Raw genomic sequence first — 17,021 nt, forward strand, 5'->3', positions numbered from 1 at the left:
AAATAAGATTTCTGGTTCAGGAAATTTGGAACCAGTGCCGAACTGTTAATGGATTCCTTGAAAGACCAAAATGGGTGGTGTCCAATGGGGCAGACTGATGTGACTGGGGGTCCCCCTTGAATTTATAACAACCTGTGCTTAAGATAGTCCTTCCCCAGTCAGAATATCCCACAGGTTAGACAGGACTGCCTCAGAGCCAGAGCCATTTAGGCACGTAAGTTCTTAGCCTACTTGGTCTGTTAGGAAGTGGCACAGCTATCTGAGTCAAGGGTCTTCTTTTTTCTCCTTTCAGCCAAAAAGAAGGAGTTTCAGCCTTCACACCATGTGAGTGCTAAAAGCACGACGGAGTCCCATGGGGTGCTCACCAGGTCACTAAGGCACCTGGTATTCTGTACCGATACCAGGAGGAGAACTTGTGGAACCTCAGTTGATAATCATCCAAGCCAGGTAGGCAGTGAGTGTTTCTTGTCTGGCCAGCAGCTCACAGGTCTTCCAGGTATTGGGGTTCCTGGTCTTACAAAGGGCTCACAGGGCTCCCCTGCCTACTTCAGAGAAACTCACACCATGCAGCAGGGATTAAAAACAAACAAACAACAACAACAAAAAACCTCAATCATAATAAGACAAAGGAAATCATTAGAAGCCAACACAAAACCTTTCAGTATTCCTAGAGTGCCCCAGGGAATATCACCAAATCTATACTACTACTAGTCCTGAGTGATTAAAAAGGAATGCAATCCTGAGGTCCTGTTTAATTTCCCAAAGTGACCTGGACATGAGGTGAAAACTTCAGAAAGTGGAAGCAGAACCAGATAGTCCTCCCTGCCTCTCACCTCAGCAAGGTTGCCTGAAAGTGAAAGTGAAGTTGCGCAGTCGTGTCCCGACTCTTTGTGACCCCATGGGCTGTAGCCTACCAGGCTCCTCTGTCCATGGGATTTTCCAGGCAATAGTCCTGGAGTGGATTGCCATTTCCTTCTCCAGGGGATCTTCCCAACCCAGGGATCGAACCCAGGTCTCCCGCATTGTAGACAGACGCTTTACCGTCTGAGCCACCAGGTGTTTAATAACCAAGATATAGAGGAGGAAAAGTCAGAGGATAAAAGGGCCTGGGGGTATCAGGAAAGGCCTAAGAATGGGCATTCACAGAACCATTAGAATATAAACTGCATGCACACATTCTCACCCATTCCTTTCTATGTGTCCCTGAATGCCCTGTACCCCGTATATCATACAAATACTGGGGCTACTATCCACCTAATGGGAGACAAACTGGAGATTGGTGTTCCCCTAGACCAAGGCACAAAGAGATAATGGTAATGACTGGGGAAAACCTTACCTATGCAGAACAAGTGGACCTCCTAGAATTAAATCCCGAGGTTTGGGCCCAGGGATGGGGGTGTGGGTAGGCTAGCTGCAGGAGCCAGTCCTATGATAGTCCATCTAAAACCTGGACATACATTGTCCCAGATTTAGCTCAAATATCACAAACTAGGGTGTCCTATCTAGGCTTCATTCTCACAGCTCAGAGAAGCCTACCCTAGCAAAGAAAAGAAGCCATTTGCAGCCTCACCTACCCTAAAACTGGAAGATAGCTTAGGAGTTTCCTGAGGATGGCTGGGTTTTGCCACATCTGGATCCCTAAATATGGTCTAATATCTAGGCCTCTATATGAAAATTTGAAAGGAAAGGATGATCCTTTTGAATGGAGTTGAAACTGTGTAACTCATATTGGGACTCGAACCTTAATTCCCTTGAATGGAACAACTCAAGTATGCTCTCCAGGTAGAAGAAACCATGAAAGCTCTCATGGAATATGGTAACCAAGAGCTATTCCTTCACAGCAGGACCTAGGTGTATCTAAAAACCCTCAAGATCAGATCCCTCCTAAGTGGAATGGACCCCACTTAGTGATTCTGAGAGAGGAGTGAAAGTGGCTGGACACAACTGCTAGATAAATGAAGAAGGAGTACAGCTGTTAGGATGCAATAAAAACTGGCTGCAACCAAAGTGACTTCGCGAATATTTCCGTCATTGATCTTTAGCTCATTATGCCTTCATTGTAATACTAAAAATCACTCCCCCTTTTATGCCTTGACAGTTTCAAGGTAGACCATAAAAGGCCAAAAAGTGGGTAGTGGCCCAGTCTGCTGGATAGCCCATTGTGTGTTTGTGCTCTGCTGCTCATTCGTGTCCGACTCTTTGTGACCCTATGGATTGTAGCCCACCAGGCTTCTCTGTCCATGGAATTCTCCAGGCAAGAATACTGGAATGGGTTGCTATGCTCTCCTCCAGGGGATCTTCCCAGTCCAGGGATCGAACCCATGTCTCCTGCATTGGCAAGTAGATTTCTTTACCACTGAACCATCTGGGAAGTCCTGGATAGCCCATCACAAGCATGAATTCAGCGTCTCCCTGGGCCTCACATTCCAGACTTGGTTCTCATTGACTGACTCCTTCTTCTCACTAACTTTCTCTCAAATTTACAAGTTGGATCTTGAAGAAAGAAAACAAAAAACCACAGACATTAGGGAAAAGATGGAGCACATAGATGCTCCCTTCTGGTTAATGTCCCCATCCTCTTTGAACTCTGCTCCAATATGCTTTTACAATCCCAGAGATGGAGTTTGGTAGGGCAAAAGGTACTGTGCAAAGTGTGTTGTTGATGAAATGCAACGTAGTGTCTCCTTGAGGTGAGGTGAGACCAAACACTCTGGTGAGGGAAGAGCCTGAAACCCAAAGAGGACTTCTAAGAGTTGACTGTGATGGAGAGGATGCTGGAAAATTACCTTAATGTTTCATGCTTTTCATAGGATGAGTGAACCTGTCGAGAACCAGCTGGATTTGCCCCTCTGGGAGTAAGGGGTTTGCTTTCTCTGAGACTTGCTTTGAGCACATGTCAAAGGGAAATAAGTACATGGGAATTCTTCTAAACCCTGCCCAATGTGCTTCTTTTTTTTTTTTTTTTTCCAATATGCTTCTGACATGGAGAAAGCAAATAGGCTGGTTGTAGAAAAAACCTAGCTGGCCTGGTTGCTCAGCAGTAAGGAATTTGCTTGCCAATGCAATAGAGGTTTGATGCCTGGGTATGGAAGATCCCCTGGAGAAGGAAATGGCAACCCTCTCTACTATTCTTGCCTGGAAAATCCCATGGACAGAGGAGCCTGGTGAGCTACATCCATGGGGTTGCAGAGTGGGACACAACTTAGCAACTAAACAACTGAAGCAACAACAGAAACAACCTAGAACCTGTAATTGGTTTTGTCTCTTGCTTTAAATCTTGAGGGTACAAATGAAATTATTTACAGAACAGAAGCAGAGTCACAGATGTAGACAACAAACTTATGGTTACCAGGGGATAAGAGGTGGGGGGAAGGATAAATTGGGAGATTAGGACTGACATGTACACACTACTACATATAAAATAGATAACTATACCTGCTGTATAGCACAGGGAACTCTACTCAATACTCTGTAATGGCCTACATGGGGGAAAAAAAAATCCTAAAAAAAAAATCCCCCAAAATGAGCAGAGAGTAGATGTATATACATGTGTAACTGATTCACTTTGCTATACACCTAAAACTAACACAACGTTGTCAATCAACTATACTCCAGTAAAAAAAGACAAAAAAGCAGAAACCCAAGAGTCCTCTCTTCTCCTTGAGTCCATTGTGCATGCATGGTTCAGCTCCAGCCTTCTTTGTCACGTCACTTCTAGTGCTGGCATGAAGCCAAACTGGTTTCTCCCTTTTTTTAGATCTGACACACAACAGTCCCCAGGCATTCATTGCCTGTACCAGGAAAGAGAAGAGACGATGAGTAGCTATTCATTCTGTCCCTGACATCTGTCTGGATATGGTCTACACTTATGGGGTATGAATTCAGATTAGGATAGGTGTGGAAAATGTACAGGTACTCAGGATTGCTAGGGACCAACTAAGGAATACTCTTCCAGCCTCACAGGACCTTTAGATTTGGGTTAGAACCAGATTGGCCTCTGGGCTTTCCTATTATACAAATCATAACCATGCTGGGATTATTCTGAATAGCTAAAATGTGGACACATCCAATATCAGATTAATTTAAGAACACCTCTAGTTGTTTTTTTAATTTTTTTTTTAACTGAAGGATAATTGCTTTACAGAATTTTGTTTTCTGTCAAACATCACAATGAATCAGCCATAGTTATACATATATCCCTTCCCTCTTGAACCTCCCATCTATCTTCCTTCCCATCCCACCCCTCTAGGTTGATGCAGAGCCCCTGTTTGAGTTCCCTGAGACATAACGGAAATGCCCGTTGCCTATCTATTTTATGTATGGTAATGTAAGTTTCCATGTTGCTCTCTCCAGACATTTCACCCTCTCCGCCCCTCTCTCCCTGTGTCTGTAAGTCTGTTCTTTATGTCTGTTTCTCCATTGCTGCCTTGCAGTTAAATTCATCAGTACCACCTTTTTAGATTCCATATATATGTGTTAGTACACGATATTTATCTTTCTTTTTCTGACTTACTTCACTCTGTATAATAGGTTCTAGGTTCATCCACCTTATTAGAACTGATTCAAATATGTTTCTTTTTATGGTTGAGGAATATTCCATTGTGTATATGTACCACAACTTCTTTATCCATTCATCTGTTGAAGGACATCTAGGTTGCTTCCATGTTCTAGCTATTGTAAATAGTGCTGAAATGAACAATGGGGTACATGTGTCTTTTTCAATTTTGGTCTTCTCAGGATATATGCCTAGCAGTGGGATTGCTGGGTCATATGGAGAACACCTCTAGCTTTTTGTTGTTGTTCTGCTTTAAGCATTGTCTAGGGGAAAAAAAGAGGGCCTTTGAGGATGTTGCTGGCGAGATCTGGTCTCTAAGCTCTTCTGCTGGTCCTTTTCTATTTTACAGCATTCTTGAGATATGTTCACATACTCATCAACTTAAAGTGTGCAATTTAGCAGGTTTAGTATATTCACAGGTATATGCAATTATCACCACAATCTATTTTATTTATTTATTTACGGTCGTGCAGCATGGTCTGCGGGATCTTCATTCTCCAACCAGAGATTGAACCCATGCCCCCTGCAGGGGAAGTGCAGTCTTAACCACTGGACTGCCAGGGAAATCCCTACAATCAATTTTAGAGTATTTTTATCACCTCAAAAAAGAAACCCCATACACTTCAGCTATTATTGTCTCTTCCTGCAACCTCCTCTGCCCTAAGCAACCACTGATATACATTCTATCTCTAGAACTTTGCCTATTCTAGACATTTCACATGCATAGAGTCATGTAATATGTGTTTTTTGTGACTGACTTCTTTTATTCAATGTAATGCTTTCAAGGTTCATCCATGTTGCTGCATGTATCAGTACTTCATTCCTTTTTATTACTGAGTAATATTGCATTGTATGAATATACATTTGTATACCCCTTTATTGGCTAATGGACATTTAGGTATACTTTTACTATTATTAATAATGTTGCTATGAACATTTGTATAGAAGTTTTTATGTGGATATATGTTTTCATACGTGTCTATACCTAGGAGTGGAATGCAAGATCAAATGGTAGCAATGTACTTAACTTTATGTAGAACTGCCAGACTGCTTCTATAGTGGCTACACCATCTCACACTGTTTTTGTCCTTTATTTCTAGTGTTCCACTCACCTACCCACATGGTGGTTTTCATAGTCTTCTGACTTCAAGGTAGAAACTCAGAATATCACATCAGATAAGATATTTGAAAGCACAGGCCACCTGAAATATATTATTGGCATCAGAACTATCCACTGCACCTACTTTTAAGGCAATATTAAAAATTATCTTTCTATAGATATTTAAATATATCCTCATAACAATCTAACTCTCCCTGTTACATCTTCCCTAGTATAAAATAACCACAAAGGAGAAAAGAAGCTAAACATATAAAGCTATTTATAAAACTTTCTATAGGCCATGTTTTAATCACTCATGGCTAAATTTGTTTATTTCTTTTTACATCCTCCTTCTTGCCAGGCTTCTGACTCTAGCACCAACTTAAAAGGGATCTGTTGTCATTATCATTAAATATATTGAATTTGTTTGGTACTTTGACTGTTTTACATGTATCTTAAAATTCCAGCATGCCCTAAGGAGATAAAAATCTCTGCATTGTACCTCAGAGCTTTTCACCACAATGCTCTGAATTTCTTTCAAATGTCTTGAGTCAAATCCGGGATTTACTAATTGACTGGATTTGTGATTTTAGACTTAATCTCCTTGAGGTTCTTTTTTTCATCTGTAAAATGGAAATGCTCATACTATCACCTTTACAGTACCATATGAGATGATGAATGTGAATGGAATATATAACATTAATACCAGATATATGTGGAGGTTTTCTTAATCAGTTTAGCTATGCATGTCTCATCTGTAGATATTAAATGCTGAGAAACTTGCTGTGAAAGATACTATTTACAGTTAGTAGTTATTTGCTGTTTCCCTCAACTTGGCCAGATTGCCTTTCTAGAAAGAAAGTATCTTTAGTAACAAGCTTCTCTAATTAATTCTTTATACTTCTCAAAGATCCTCCAACAGCTGCTTTGTTTTCCTTCTCAGAGGACTTGAGTTTCCTGCTGACATTCATTCTACAACTGTCAGGACATTTCATTCTCCACTCTGAACAAGACTCTCTTCCAGTATGATTTTGGCTGCTCCATGCTTACCATGTGATAAAACTCATTTCACTGTTTCATTTGGGATAGTTCCTGCATCAAATATTTCTAAGTGTTCACTACCAATCACCACAGATAGTGACTGTAGCCATGAAATTAAAAGATGCTTGCTCCTTGGAAGAAAAGCTATGACAAACCAGTTATGGCCAATAACCATCAGTTTCTGGCCTTGCTTTAATATTTCAAGTGTGTACATTACAGATACCAGGCAGGATGCCCTTGTTCTTCCCTTCACTGTTTTCCCTGGAATTCTTGTTAGCAGTCAGGATGGTGTGAAGTATCCCTTTTCTGGATGGAGCTGATGGTTGGTGGGGGCAGTTTCGTGGTTATTATTGCTCATATGCTTGCCTTTCTTTTTCTGCTACATCTGAGAAGAGGTTAAGTTTACACTTCCAGCTCCTCCCAAGTGAAGTCCCTCTGTGTCTCCGGTGATTTCAAGTTAGGTAATGAATTTGAAAAGAGTATGTCTATTTTTAAAAATTAATTAATTTTTGGCTGCACTGGGTCTTCATTGCTGCAAGTGGGCTTTGTTAGTTTTGGAGAGTGGGGGGCGGGGTTACTCCCTCGAGTTGCCCTGTGCAGGCTTCTCATTGCGGTGCCTTGTTGCAGAGCACAGGCTCTAGAGAACAGGGTTCAGTAATTGTGGCTTAAGGGCTTAGATGCCCCATAGCATGTGGAATCTTATCAGACCAGGGATTGAACCCCTGTCCCCTGCATTGGCAGGTGGATTCTTAACCACTGGACTACAGTCCAGGGTGTGTCTTAAAATAGTTTTGTACTCTCATGTAAGTTCCTGCATATCCCTAATTTTGTCAAGATCGGAATCTATGAACTAGTGGACTAATTGCTGTGATTATAAAAAAAACTCTCCAAAGTGAAAAAGAAAACCAGAGCATTGTGATTCCAAAGTCAACGGAAGATTATATTTCAATAACGGAGATGAATATAGTTGAAAAATTAAATGGAATTAAAAAGTATTTAACTTTTACTTTGAACTAATGTTAGGCTTACAGAAAATGTGGAAAAAAGATTTTCTGTATTTTCTTCACTCAACTTCCCCAATGTTAACATCTTACAGCAACAGTTAGAACTGGACATGGAACAACAGACTGGTTCCAAATAGGAAAAGGAATATGTCAAGGCTGTATATTGTCACCCTGCTTATTTAACTTATATGCAGAGTACATCATGAGAAACGCTGGGCTGGATGACGCACAAGCTGGAATCAAGATTGCCAGGAGAAATATCAATAACCTCAGATATGCAGATGACACCACCCTTATGGCAGAAAGTGAAGAACTAAAGAGCCTCTTGATGAAAGTGAAAGAGGAGAGTGAAAAAGTTGGCTTAAAGATCAACATTTAGAAAACTAAGATCATGGCATCCGGTTTCATCACTTCATGGCAAATAGATGGGGAAACAGTGACAGACTTTATTTTGGGGGGCTCCAAAATCACTGCAGATGGTGACTGCAGCCATGAAATTAAAAGACACTTACACCTTGGAAGAAAAGTTATGACCAACCTAGACACCATATTAAAAAGCAGAGACATTACTTTGCCAACAAAGGTCCATCTACTCAAGGTTATGGTTTTTCCAGTAGTCATGTATGGATGTGAGAGTTAGACTATAAAGAAAACTGAGAGTCAAAGAATTGATGCTTTTGAACTGTGGGATTGGAGAAGACTCTTGAGAGTCCCTTGGACTCCAAGGAGATCCAACTAGTCCATCCTAAAGGAAATCAGCTCTGAATATGCATTGGAAGGACTGATGTTAAAGCTGAAACTCCAATACTTTGGCCACCTGATACAAAGAACTGACTCATTTGAAAAGACCCTGATTCTGGGAAAGATTGAAGGTGGGAGGAGAAGGGGACGACAGAGGATAAGATGATTGGATGGCATCACCAAGTCAATGGACAAGAGTTTGAGTAAACTCCAGGAGTTAGTCATGGACAGGCCTGGCGTGCTGCAGTCTATGGGGTCGCAAAGAGCTGGACACGACTGAGCAACTGAACTGAACTGAACCTTAGCACAGTAATCAAAACAAGGGAATGAACATTAGTACCCAATGCTGCTGCTGCTGCTGCTAAGTCGCTTCAGTCATGTCCGACTCTGGGTGACCCCAGAGTAGGAGCTAAATTAGAGACCTTATACACGTGTCACCAGTTTTCCCACCAATGTCCCTTTTTCTTTACAGGATACCATATTACATTTAGTTGTTATTTCTTCCTAGTCCCCAGCAGTCGATAATTGCCCTGAGATCTTTCCTTGTCTTTCATGATCTTGACAGTTTCAAAGAGTATTGAGCAATTATTTTTTGGAACATCCTCCCTTTTCAATTTGTCTATTTTTTTTTTTGTGATTGAGTGAGATTATACATTTTCAGCAAGAATACCACAGAAATGATCAGTGATCAGGACTTAGCACTTCCATTGCAGGGGCCAGAGTTCAATCTCTGGGCAGGAACTAGGATCCCACAAATTGTCCAGTGAGGCAAGAAAAAAAAAAAAAAGAATGCAAGACTATTAGATTGGAAAAAACTGAACTTTAATGTGAAAGTCATAGATGAAAGATTAGAGTTGTATATCAAAAGTTCTAGGACAGAATGGGGAGGGCGGGGCAGAATAATGCTATCCCCTCAAGGATATCCATGAAACATGTGAATAAATTAAATAGAATGTGATCAACTATGAGCATGCATGCTCAGTCATGTCTGGCTCTTTGTGACCACATGGACTGTAGCCTGCCAGGCTCCTCTGTCCATGGGATTCTCCAGGCAAGAATACCGGAGTGGGTTGCCATTTCCTTCTCCAGGGGATCTTCCCCAGCCAGAGATAGAACCTGCGTCTCTTGCATCTACTGCATTGGCAGGTGGGTTCTTTACCACTACTGCCACCTGAATATATTAGGTTACAGACAAAGGGGAATTAAGGTTGCAGGTGAGCTAAAAGTTGCTGCTGCTGCTGCTGCTGCTGCTAAGTTGCTTCAGCCGTGTCCGACTCTGTGCGACCCCATAGATGGCAGCCCATCAGGCTCCACCGTCCCTGGGATTCTCCAGGCAAGAAACACTGGAGTGGGTTGCCATTTCCTTCTCCAATGCATGAAAGTGAAAAGTGAAAGTAAAGTTGCTCAGTCGTGTCCGACTCTTAGCGATCCCATGGACTGCAGCCCACCAGGCTCCTCCGTCCATGGGATTTTCCAGGCAAGAGTACTGGAGTGGGGTGCCACTGCCTTCTCTGAAAGGTTGCTAATCAGTTGATTTTAAAATAGGAAGATTATCCTAGATTATCTGAGTGGCCCTGTTGTAATCACAGGGATCCTTAAAGGGTTAACAGTTGGTCTGATGTGACATGAGAAGGACCCAAACTGTCATTTCTGCCTTGAGATAAAAAGGGTGGCAGAAGCCAAGGAATCCAAGTAGCCTCTGGAAGTTGGAAAAGGAAACACTTTGCAAGAGCCCCCATAAAGTAAGGCAGCCCAGCCAACACCTCGATTTTGGTCCAGTTTGAGACTGTCAGACTTCTGACTTACAGAAGGTAAGCTAATAAATAGGTGTTAAGCCACTATTTGGAGAAGGCAATGGCAACCCACTCCAGTACTCTTGCCTGGGAAATCCGACGGATGGAGGAGCCTGGTGGGCTACAGTCCATGGGGTCACGAGGAGTCCAACACAACCGACACGACTGAGCGACTTCACTTTCACTTTTCACTTTCATGCACTGGAGAAGGAAATAGCAACCCACTCCAGTATTCTTGCCTGGAGAATCCCAGGGATGGAGGAGCCTGGTGGGCTACCATCTATGGGGTCATACAGTCGGACATGACTGAGGGGACTTAGCAGCAGCAACAGCAAGCCACTATTCTGTAGTAATTTGTTAGCTTAGACAAAGAAAACAAACTGACTACCTACATCTGAACTTTAAGGGACTCTACATCTTGGTCCCTCCCTAGTTTACTGACTTTTCCCCCTTTATTCTTTTCCTTTTGATTTTGGCTCCAGTCAGTGGGTTGTTGCTTAAATATCATCCCAGTTGATTTTAGGTGTTTATGTTTCTGGGTATGTGAAACATAGGGTTCTAAAAGACAATCTTATACAAAATTGCCACTCCCCTGTTAATCCTGCAACCTTGTTCCCATTCTCCCCTTCTCCTCACCCTTCTCATACAGGATATAATTCACTTTATCTTCTGGTAAATCCCCCCCGACTCCTCCCCCTGACAAATGAGCAGGTGTTGACTCCTCTCCCTGACAAATGAGCAGGTATTTGTGTGTGTTCTTACATCCCCTTGTCTCTTTCACAAAGGGTGTAATTAAAAAAAAACTTATTAATCAGCATCTTGTCTTAGTTGCATACATGGGATCTTCATTGCTCCACTACATGCAGGATTTTAGTTTCCCAAAAAGGGATTGAATCCTTCTGCATTGCAAGGATTCTTAACCACTGGACCACCAGGAAAGTCCCCAGAAAGTGTGTAGTACTTTTGCCTTTAAGCAAATTTAACTTTTCAAAGTCCAGCGAATTTGGCACAAGAAGGCTAGTTATGACTTTAAGCGAATGTTGTTTTGTTTAAATGCTAAGGGCCAGAATTAAATGAATTAAAACAGGAGACATGAGGGAAATGAAATAGTTAACTTTCAGTAAGTTCTTCTAATCCTTACCTGCAATTAGACTGTACACCTAGGTACTTCTCATCACAGATGCTGTTAACCGAGTTGCATTAATTTTAGTCAATGTGGGCAGCAGAGGGTGCAAACTGTTGAGCTGGCACAGAAAGGTCAATTACTCCCTTTTCGGAGGTTCATTGGGTGGGTGTTTGAATACTGAGACATTTCTGATGACGGTTTGTGTATTCCCAGTTGCTTGAATCCTAAAACCTTCACTTAGGTACCTTGCCCAACTGTGCCACAGCATCGCAGTTTTGGTCGCTGAGCCCAAACTGGAGCCCCAAACTAGTGGTCCTACAGAGCAGGGCCTTCCCCACAATATACAACCTTGCCCAAAGGGGACAAAAACAATGTAAAATATCACACCTGAGCCTATACTTTTCCTCAAGTGAACTGAGCAGTGTTTGGTAGCCGTTAACAAACTAATCATAGTACCCTCCCACTTCCATCTGCAGCAACAAACATTCCCAGGATCCCGGGCCGTTTGGACTGACGTTACTTCCGGGAAAAGTAACCTTTCTTTGGCGGTTGCAGATCAGAGAGGTCTCGCGACATTTGCTCCCGCGAGATCTGCTTGCTCACTCTAGCGATGACATCCTCCTCCTCCTCCCCGCCGCCTTTCGGCAATCTTCGCCAGTCCCAGCCCCGACCAATCTGCCCTCAGATGGCATAGATCAGGGTCTTCCCCCGAACCCCGGTCAGCGCGGGGCGTCCGGCGGCAGCGGCGGGGTGCGAGCTGCACGAGGCCGACGGCAGCGGCACTGCGGACGGCCACGGGCTGGCGACAAGCAGTGAGCGTGGGCGGGGCGGGGGTAAGCCCATTGAGTAGCGGCTCGATTGTTCTGGCCTGGCTATGGCGCCTCTCCTCCCCCCCGCCATGGCTCCCCGTGTCCCTGCTCCGCTCCTCTCAGTGAGTGAAAGTGGCCGCCGCCGCCGCCGGCCCAGCGCCCGCAGCCGCCTCAGCGCCGCCGCCATCTTGGGGTCCCAGGAGCCGCCGAAGGAGCGAGCTAGGAGCGTCCACGCCCAACGCAGTCACCGTCCCACGGCCTCAGAGAGCGAACCGCGGCTCCACAGTCGGCGGGGCGACCCCCCCCTCCGGACCCCGCCCGCACCCCGCCCCCCCTCCGCCGCCGCCGCGGCGGCGGGGCCCGGCGGCCCGAGGTGAGGCGACTAGACGTGGGCGGACGAACGGAGGGGGGGTTGTGTAGGCCCCGTTGCGCCCCTCTCTGTGGGCGACGACTGGGCCTCGTCTTAAAGGGGCCGTCGCCCCCGGCCCTGGGATTTGTTGGGGTTAGTAGGGAGGATGGGTGTGGACACTACTCGCAGGGTTGGGACCTCAGGGATCTGGGCCTTGTTCCTACTCTCTCCTACCTCTGGAGACCCGGGGTCACGCGGTGACCTCGGCCAGCCGAGAAAGCCCGTGGGGCGCCCACACGTGAGGAGTGTGTTAGACCTGGTGCACGTGGGACCCGGTGGGGCGGTGTCGGCTAACACGTGTGTGGGTTTGGGGGTGGGGTGGGGCAGGGCGGGGGCTGTTGGGCTCGAGTGGGAACCCGGTGTGGACTGCTGTATTTGTCCTTTTAAACAGATGAGCTCTAAGGGCTTGATAGTGTGTCAGTTTATGGGAGCGAGTTGGGATCTGGGTGAATGGTCCATTTTGCTTGTTGGTGTTGGCTGGGTGCAGCCTAACACGTGCGCACACTTAGGAGTGTGTAGGTGTCACCCCTTCTAGGCTTTTTGGCCTTTGTAGGGCGTCTAGGCAAGTGTCATCTAATTTGACGTTCCTTCTTGAGGTCGCTGTTGAAAACTACTACTTCCGTAATCTGCGAGGGTGGAAGCCCCCTACAGTTTAGGAATGAGAGGTTCTAAGACGGCACTCACTATTTTAGTTTAACAGCCAGCTCTGCCGAATTCTTTGATTCAAACACTATCTAGTTGTATGTTCGTGTACTTGTTGGTAGAACGGAAGAAGAAATGAGGTGGTTGACTTTGCTAACATCTCAGATAACCAGCTTACTTTTCCAATCAACTTTCATGATTTCCTTTCCCAAAGGGAATTTTCATTATGGTTTTCAAGTGGCGGCTTTTTGTTACTCATTTTTAAAGTAACACCTTTACTGAGATATAATCCGCATACCAAAAGCTCCGACTTTTAAAGTGTACAATTCCATGATTTTTAGCAGACGAGTTGAGTTGTATAGCTAGCACAGTGCACTATGTAACTGATCACTCCAAAAAGAAGCCCCCATAGCAGTTACTCCCTTCTCCTCTTCACCCAACCCCTAGCAATCACTAATCTCTTTTCTATTTTTGTAGATTTGCCTACTCTGGATATTTCATATAAACAGAATCATACAATATGTGTCCTTTTGTGGGTATCTTCTTTCACTTAACCATGTTTTCAAGGCTCTTTCATGTTGTAGCATGTATCAGGACTTTGTTTCTTTTTGTTGCCAATTAGTGTTCCAATTCTGGTTGTGTTTTATTCTTGAAATTCTCAAGCTCTTCCTATAAAACATTTATTTGGTTATTATATATGGTAGAAGTCACATACTTAACTAGATTCTAAAATAAATTTGTAGTTTTGAGAGTTATATTCCATTGTTTTAGTTTACTATCTTTTTTTCCTCTACAGTTTGTTTTAGAAGAATCCGAATCGATTTTTAAAGGTCTGTGTTTTTTAATAGGAAAAACCTAATGTAATGAGCACAAATGTGATTAGAAGTTTTATGACTAATAAAAACATTTTGAGTACATCAAGGTACAAATGTGATTCAGTCTCAGCTACAGACCTAAAACTGTGATGTTATAATTTCACTTAGTGAAAGTTTGTCATGGTACTACCAAGGGAAGGTATCCTTAAACAGTTTTTGACTGCCATTAACTTGTGTAGACATCGGACTAGGGAAGGACTAATAGGCATCTTTTCTGCCCACAAGGTTAAAACGGGCTTGGGGATTTAACACATTAGCATAAAGTTCACACAAAATACAAATGCTGGGATGCATTGAGTTTTAGAGTGGATAAGATTTGGATAAGATTGGTAGGAATTGGATAAGATTAATAGGAAACTTTGAATTTGTGTAGGAAAATAAGTGAAGTTGGTGACAGGTTTGCTTCTTAAACACAAGGATTTTGATACACTAGGTCGTAGCCTGCAGAAGACTGAGAAGAGCATACTCGTTAATACTTACTAAATACCTTATATGGGCACTGATCTAATCAGCAGGGCTCCTGTTCTACCTCACGTCACCTTGGCAGTTAGGATTTCAGCATATGAGTTGGGGGAGTGAAGGAACCTAAACATTTGAACTATGGCTGTGCATTAAATGAGAAAGTTGTAGAAGCGCTGGATTCTCTTGCTAATTGTAGTACAGTAGGTTTGCTTAGAGTTGAAAAGTTGGTCACAAAGAAGTTTAATGCCTGGGTTTTGTAAGTACATAAGAGAGATTTCCATATATTTTAGGTCAGAAGTAGGATATCAGTAATAGCCAACGTCATTGACAAATTCGATGTGAAAAAAATCACTGGGACTAAATGCTGTCCTTTTTTTTTTTTTTTTTTCTTTAAAATTTGGCGTGCATCTTGTGGTATTTTAGTTCCCCAGCCAGGGACTGAACCTGAGCCTTTGCTGTAAAAGCAGAATCGTAACCACTGGACCGCCAGGGAATTCCTCATATTTTAAACTGATGAAAAGACAATGAATAAACTGTGTGACATCCCTTTGTAAACCTTCATTACCAAGGTTTGGTAACTGTGTGATGGTGTCGGAGCAGTATCCTTACATTATTTATGTGCTTTGAACCCCTTTTGGGCTCCCCTGGTGGCTCAGTGGGTAAAGCGTCTGCCTTCAATGCGGGAGACCTGGGTTCGATCCCTGGGTTGAGAAGATCCCCTGGAGAAAGAAATGGCAACCCACTCCAGTACTCTTGCCTGGAAAATCCCATGGACTGAGAATCCTGGTAGGCTACAGTCCGTGGGCTCGCAAAGAGTCGGACACGACTGAGCGACTTCACTTCACTTGAACCCCTTTATAGTTTAAAGAAACCTTTGAACCCCTTCTCAGAATTTTATTTTTCAAATGTATAAAATATAGTTCATATTTTAACAACTAGTGATTGTCCTGCTCATACTGCTGTGGTATGCTATGGGAACTACATTCAGAATAGAAGAAAATGTTAATTTCAGTTATAGGTTAGTGAAAATAAGGATGTACATTTTTTCTCATACAATTTCTTGAACCCTAGTTTAAAGAGCCTTTGTCCTGGAGAGTCCAACAAGTAGCTAAGTCATTTTATATGCATCAAACCAGTGGTTTTTTTTTTTTTTTTTTAAGACGTAGAAGGATTGTTGGCTCAAATTTGCATTCACATGAACAGGACTTCTTAGGGGAAAAGCGAGTGATAATTTAGCTGAAGAGAAACCTGGTTGTATAATAGAAAGACATTGGTTTTGAACTTAAAAAAACTTAGGTTTGAGTCCTACTTAGCACTGAACAAGCCAATGAACTTGTTCAGTTCTCCGTATTTGTAAAACAGGTACAATAATTTTCACTTCTGAGATTAAATGACATATCAACTATAAGACAGCATATTGAGAAATGTTAGTTTATATTCACCTTTGAAGAACATATCAAAAACTTTAACATACGTTTAGTTCTGATTTGGAAGAGGAAACTTATGCAGTAGGAAAGAACATGTATGGCATATAGGGTTTTCTCGGGGTATATGTATAGTGTTCACCTTTTTGTACTGGTACCAAAATGATTCATATTTCTTATGAATATAAACATAAGCTGCCTTTGGGTTTGCATCTGACAGCTACCTTTTCTAGGCAAGAAGTTAGTTAACTGAGGAGGATAAACTGGGTAAATCTTTCATTCCTTGTGCATGAACAGAAAAATGGCTAGTGAACATCAATATGGTAAAAGGAATGCTAGGCCAGGTGGTCAGTTTCTCTCTGAGATTGTTGTCTGAATGTTACTAGAAAGGCTGTCAACATATTTGTCACTCCTGGAACTTCCCTGTTGGTCCAGTGGTTTAAGACTTCATGCTTCCCTGCAGGAGGCATGGGTTTGATTCTTGGGGAGCTAAGATCCCACATGTCTTATTGTGTGTCTAATAAGTGAATAAATCTTTTAAAAAGTCACTCCTGAGAGAGGTATGAAAAATAAAATTTAGAAATGGACTGTATTTGTATTATCTTGGTAGAAAACCACAGTGCATTCACTCTTAGACTTAAATTATTATACCTCAAAGAAGAACAAATTAAGCAGGAGGGAAGTTTCCAATATAAAATAATGAAGGCAACAGTGAGGCTTGCATATGAAGATAAATTTGACTTCACAATGGAGTGATGAAGACTGAGATGGACTATTATTAAGTTGTTAATCTGGAAAATTAGAACTAGCTTGTTAGATAGGTGTATAATGAGTGGTTTGTTTATGAAACTTAATAACACAAAAAGTGGTTAAAACTCATAAACAGACCAGACCCAATTTAAATATTACAAAGCCAGAGACTTTTCCATCCGTAGTTCATTTCAGGTCAACAACCATTTAATGATACTTGAACCTAATGGTTTAGGAAACTCCTTACTCTGTTCATTCATTCACTCAATATTTATTTATTGAACACATACT

At 42.6% G+C, this 17,021-nt stretch overlaps 1 protein-coding gene across 2 annotated transcripts in view; it reads left to right on the top strand.

Annotated features, from left to right (window-relative positions):
• The first annotated feature begins 12,224 nt into the window (after nt 1–12,224).
• Nucleotides 12,225–17,021, top strand: part of INO80 (INO80 complex ATPase subunit) — a 121,221-nt gene continuing 116,424 nt past the window's right edge. For both annotated transcript variants that reach the window (XM_040226893.1, XM_040226894.1), the window contains exon 1: nt 12,225–12,541. The gene's annotated coding sequence lies outside the window, so the exon portion shown is untranslated. The remainder of the gene's footprint in view (nt 12,542–17,021) is intronic.

Source organism: Oryx dammah, unplaced genomic scaffold (assembly GCF_014754425.2).
Source record: "Oryx dammah isolate SB20612 unplaced genomic scaffold, SCBI_Odam_1.1 HiC_scaffold_26, whole genome shotgun sequence".
NCBI lineage: Eukaryota > Metazoa > Chordata > Mammalia > Artiodactyla > Bovidae > Oryx > Oryx dammah.